The sequence below is a fragment of the Copadichromis virginalis genome, linkage group LG9 (genome assembly GCF_057382275.1).
Source record: "Copadichromis virginalis isolate Kocher_CV1m ecotype Utaka linkage group LG9, C_Virginalis_male_GT1.1, whole genome shotgun sequence".
In the NCBI taxonomy this organism is placed as follows: Eukaryota; Metazoa; Chordata; class Actinopteri; order Cichliformes; family Cichlidae; genus Copadichromis; species Copadichromis virginalis.
The window spans coordinates 3,566,153-3,572,022 of record NC_140626.1 but is presented as its reverse complement, the minus strand read 5'-3'; the positions used below and the strand labels follow the sequence as shown (position 1 = coordinate 3,572,022).

The 5,870-nt window shown below is 42.7% G+C and overlaps 1 non-coding gene and 1 pseudogene across 1 annotated transcript; one reads left to right on the top strand and one right to left on the bottom strand.

The window, feature by feature from the left end:
* Positions 1-2,139: 2,139 nt before the first annotated feature.
* Positions 2,140-2,259, bottom strand: LOC146701125 (5S ribosomal RNA). The gene has a single exon (XR_014922412.1). It is a non-coding gene; the product is annotated as a 5S ribosomal RNA (ribosomal RNA).
* A 360-nt stretch (positions 2,260-2,619) lies between these two features.
* LOC146701124 (5S ribosomal RNA) lies at positions 2,620-2,738 on the top strand (annotated as a pseudogene).
* Positions 2,739-5,870: the final 3,132 nt, after the last annotated feature.

Below are 5,870 nucleotides of genomic sequence, written 5' to 3'. Positions count from 1 at the left end.
CAGCCACCGAAGGCGCTGTACAGCACCGAGCACCTGAAACACGGACAGTTTGTTGATATTGTAATCAAAAATACAGCCCGGGGGGGAGGGGGGGTGTTTTAAAAACACCGCCCCCCATTGCGCATGTCCCTAAATGGTATGGCCTTCCAGATTGCCTCAGTTGAGTGTAATTTCAAATAAGATAAAATAAAACTCAGAAGCGTCTGTGTGTTGTATTCTTCTTTTTCTTCTTCTTCATCTTCTTCTATTTCTTCTTCTTCTTCTTCTTATTATTATTATTATTATTATTATTATTATTATTATTATTATTATTATTATTATTATTATCATTGTTATCATTATCATTATTATCATTATTGTGATTATGTTTCATTTTCATGTACTGGGGTATCAATGACCCCCACGCTGCTGCAGCAGCTTCTGTGCGTGGCCCCCAAGTGCTACGTTTTCTTCCACTGAAGAACCCATTAGAATCGCTCTGGGGCACTCTTCGACCCCAAATGATCGTTCTGTTTTTTTCATTTTCATTCACCTGTCTCTACTGAGGGTGGGGTAATTAGGGACCCCCGGGGTCTGGGGCAGCCCCGAAGGGGAGCACAAGGGTTAACAGCGGCCTCCCATGGACGAACATGATAGAGCCTGCCTGAAACTAGGAGAAAAATTGAATGGCATTCAGGGAGGGAAACGTGGGTGTACGGGGCGCGGGAGCCAACCCTGATGTGCGGCCTGTGAAATGCTACCCAGGGGTACTCTGGGACCCCCGGGGTCCGGAGCTGCCCAGACGGGGAGCACGAGGGTTAAGCTCATTTTCGAATAGGATGGTTAGTGAGTCTTGCGCAATGAGCTCTTCCACTGATGTAGTAATGTCAAATTCTTCAAGCGTTACATCAATATCACTGTACATGCACAGAGCACTTGTAGATGTTTTTGTGCAAACACTCACAATTGTTTATGACGCGAATATTGCAGCATTAACTATGCATTATAACTGTGCTGTCATGTGCAGCTATTAAAAAAAAGTAGAAACTAATCAATATCCTTCACTCTGAATTGTTTTTTAAATCCCAATAAATGGGTTACAGTGTTAAGAAATATATTCTAAAACACTTCTTCAGTAAAGACTCAGAGAAGAGAAACACACAGGACTTCTTGCTAGCAAGGGCAGTCTCCAGAACTGAGACTCGCGCTTAGAAACTGCCCCGGTCTTTATTTATACTTCAGTGAGCGTTTGTTCTTTACATTGCAATGTGGAGGTGTACGTGTGTGTGTGTGTGTGTGCGTGTGTGTGTGTGTGTGTGTGTGTGTGTGTGAGGTCAAGATGTGACCCTGTGAAGACTCCCCAAAGCTGGTGCCAGGGGTCTAGCGGGTCCATCTAAACAAAAGGCTCTTATACTTAAAGAGATATCCGTGTGTTTGCTATACCATATATCAACAAAGAAAAGATACGACCTCTCTCATGCTCCTAGGATGTGGGGGTGAACACCCTAGAATGTTACAGACCTCCTAGGATGAGACATTCTTTCAATATGCCACCAACTAAACACTAATGATTACATGCAGTATTCTACCATATACAAACTTATATAATTAAAAGATTATACTGACTACTAAGTACAATTTCCTATTGACATACAGTATCTACATGAACCCCCTTATCGAGGAAGCCTCTCACTTACGGCCATACCACGCCTGTTCTCATCTGATCTCTGAAGCTAAGCAGGGGCGGTCCTGCATAGTTGCGTCACCTTCACCTTGCTCCAGGTTAGAAACTCCATGATATCGTGTTCCCTGCTCAGGGTAGCACACTGATGTGCATTTATTCAGTATTCTTCGAGACCGCAGTCGGCAGCCAATAAGAGTTCAAACTGGTTGCACATGGGTGTCAGGTTGACACTGCGCCCGCTGCACACTACAAGGTTAACAAGTTCCTCTGTACTGAGCCCAGAGGGACTAGCCACAGACATTTTCTACATTTACAGAATAAATAAGTTTGTGTATTTCCTAAATATTTCGTTCTTGTTTTTTTGTTTTGCACAAAAGCGAAATGCAATCAGGAGCGTTGTCATGAAGCTTTTCCTGAAGCTCACCTCCACTGAGTGAGCAGCGGCGCCCTCTGCAGTTTGTGTGTGGAAGTGCAAAAGCTTACAGGCACCTGGTATTCCCAGGCGGTCTCCCATCCAAGTACTGACCAGGCCCGACCTTGCTTAGCTTCCGAGATCAGACGAGATCGGGCGTGTTCAGGGTGGTATGGCCGTAAGCGAGAGAAGCCCGCTATAAAAGACCTTTTATACTTGGCAAATGTCACACAGTTTAAAATATAGTATTGTGCTAAGCTTCACATGTTACAGCGAAAGCATGCAAATCTTTGTTGCGAACTGCAGCTTCAACACTGAGCTGCAAAAATGCTTTTCCCGCGGTAACGTCACCATAATAACACATGTTAGTTTCTCACAGCACAGTGTTAAAGTGACACAGAGCACACAGTGTGTTAGGACCATTTGGAAGTGCAACATTTTTGTGGTTTGGAGAATTCAACTTATATACAGGACATTAAAAAACCGTAAGGATGACTGTGTCATCACAGCATGTATAAAAAGGCTGTTTCTGAAGCAGCTCCTCCCTTACAGCCACACCACCCTGAACACGCCCGATCTCGTCTGATCTCGGAAGGCAAGCTGGGTCGGGCCTGGTCAGTACTTGGATGGGAGACCGCCTGGGAATACCAGGTGCCGTAAGCTTTTGCACTTCAACACACAAATGACAGTTTAAATGTTGAAACGGATCTGAGGCACTCTTTAATGCTCCATGATAACTTTCCTATGAGCTTTTGAAGATCACTGACATCATGGCTTTTAGCCTCATTGTTTCTGCAAAGAGATTTCTGCAGTCACTGAATCTTTTGATAAAATATATTTTTATGCCTCTAGAGGATGGAATATTTTAAGACTTTACACTTGGGAACATTATTCTGAAATTGTTGCACAATTTGTTAATGGAGTTTTTTGCAGATTGATCAACCTCTGCCCATATTTCCTCCAGAGCACCTCTGCTTCTCTAAGATGCTCTTTTACAGTTTTTTCTGAATGCTTAAACCCTAACTGTGATTCCTGTAGCACAATCTCTAAAACTATTCAGACTTATAGCAAAACCACTCACTGAGTTTGCAAAACTAAAAGCACAAAAACTGCTTTGCACTCAGTTTGCAATTTTGTAACACACACTTTGCAAAACTGTAGGCACAATTCACTGCACAACACTCAATTACCAAATTTCCAACACACTCCTAGCAAAAGTATACACATGTATGGCTATCATCAACACTAATTTGCCAACTGTCTGGCACACTTTCACATGTGAAAACTTTTTTAGATAATTAGTTCACTTTGCAATCAGCCTAAGCACTATAATACAGGTAAGCTGTGTGTGCGGAGTACAATGGAGGGAGCAGAAAGAGTGAGAAGTAGAGGAGGCAGAGGAAGAGGACGTGGAGGTGAAGAAGTAGGATGAAGAGGACGACAAGGACAAGGAGGAGCAAGAGGAAGACGAGGAGGGGGGAGAGGAAGATGAGGAGGGGGGAGAGGAAGGGTAGGAAGAGTAAGAAATAGAATTGCTGATGACATCAGAGCTACAATAGTGGACCATGTAATCAACCGTGGAATGACCCTGAGGGTAGCTGGCCAACGGGTCCAGCCTAACTCGAGCCGCTACACTGTAGCAAGCACCATAAGGACATCTTGAAATGAGAATCGGTTAGTACAGTCACTTCGCACAAAGATTTGTAGCACTGCCGTATGCCAATGAGAAACACACCAACACCATTGATGTAAAAATACTGAAATTGTTACTTTACAGAATTGCTAGATGACCAGATGCTGGGGGCAGAGGAAGCATGTTCACTGCAGACCAAGTAACCCATATAGTCATTATGGCGATTGCAAATAATCCTATACTTGGAAATAAACACTTGTTTTTGTTTTGATGTGTTTGAATAAACACCAGTACTTGAAGTTTGGATCCCTCTATGCTTATGGATCTATGACAGAAGTATGAGCTCACACTGACATAGCCTACCTTGTGCACAGAGAAAGCAAAAGCCAGATGTGTTTTGTATTCATACCATCAGTGTGCAGTTGGCGCATTGTGTGCTTAGTAGATGATGGCTTGTGTGTACTGTTTGATACGGAAACACCATTTTTACGAAGGTATGAATGACTATCCTCCACCTAAAACCGTGGTCCATAAGAAGAAAAATATTATTTCTGCTTTATTATTGAAACAATGGAAAACACAGTCTTAATTGATTTACATGGCACTATTGCATGTCAAGTTTGAATTTTTCTCTGTATGTTGCTTGCGCTGTCTGTGTTCTATGATCTTCCCCTTTAAACATAACAAGTTGTGTTAGAGGACTGCCCATCCCAGGGCCTGGCTCTATTGGATGTGTCTTATATTTGATGTAATGTTGAATTTCACTTTGGTCAAAATAGGTGTTCAACAAATCAGTGTGTTTGGTTATGTAGGAGTGTTTAGCTTATTTTAGAGTTTAGAAATGTGTTAACATAGAATGTAGAACTATTGTAGAGACACTGCCCTTAAAGTAATAAAGGCTGACTGTGTCGTGAACTTAGGAGTAGAGTGTAGGAGACCTCCCACACTGAGTGGAAATTCCCCAGAGGATGTATGGGTGGGGGTCTCAACATTTGTAACTGTGGTCTGGAAGGGAGATGGGTTTTATGACCTCTAGGGAGTTACCTACACCCACAGTGTTTTAACTGTCACGCACACACATCCACACGCACTCACACATACACACAGGTATGCGTACACAGTCACACACGAGCACTCACATAGACACGTGGGAACGCACATGTAGGCATTCATGTGCTCGTGCACATAGACACAGACACAGAGTTTGCAGCACACCGTGGGGGGTTTTATGATGGGGTCGCTTCTATAAAGCTGGCTGTAACTAACAAAGGGGTGAAGATTTTTGCAGAGGGACACCGGCCTTGTCTTCCCTTCTAGAAGATGCATGCTTAAATGAAGATGAATAAAGATGAATAAAAGCTTTGTGAAAATGACTACTGAGTCCGGTGCCATTTCTGGATGCTCGAGGAATAAAAAGAACCGGGGTAAAACTGATTTCGTAACAGTTACCTTATCAGCTTGTGATTTCCATCAATGTGCCACAATGAGTTTGGACCTGCAACCTGATATGTTCTTCGTTCTGGTCTCCGCAAAACTGCTCTAAGGGCAGCTGCTCCAGGATTTATCCGTAGCATGCTTGCTAGAACCCTCCTTCGCTGTACACGTAGTCTACGTACTCGCAGGGAGGCTCTGACAGCCTCAGGACCAATTTGTTCATTGCCAGCGACAATGTCCTGCACATGTTCATCCAAGGCACTGTCAGTCAGTTCCGCATACATTGATGCACGGGTGAAATGATACTGTCTGAAATCAGACAAAAAAACATGAGTAATTTATCATTACCATAACAACACACTTCATTACTTGACTAGTGGTGCACATTCAAATATACTTATTTTTACAATTTCACAATACCATTTAATTTGAATAAACAGTGAGTGTGTGTCACAAAGAACTGAAAGTCACACTGGTTTCAAAAGTCACTGACCACAGACGTCTTCGAATTGTACGAAGTTGTGATTGCAGTGCAGTACGGTGTAGCCTAAACCGGATAATGTAACAAGTGTTATAAAACCGTATTTTCAATAATATAAAGTGGCCAAACGGAGTACCATATTAAAGACCTATTAACATGCCTCACCTAAAATGGCATGTTGGCAACATTCCTAACGGACCAAGGTTAGCATGACCTTTTTTTTTTTTTTTAAATTTTCCATCCATCC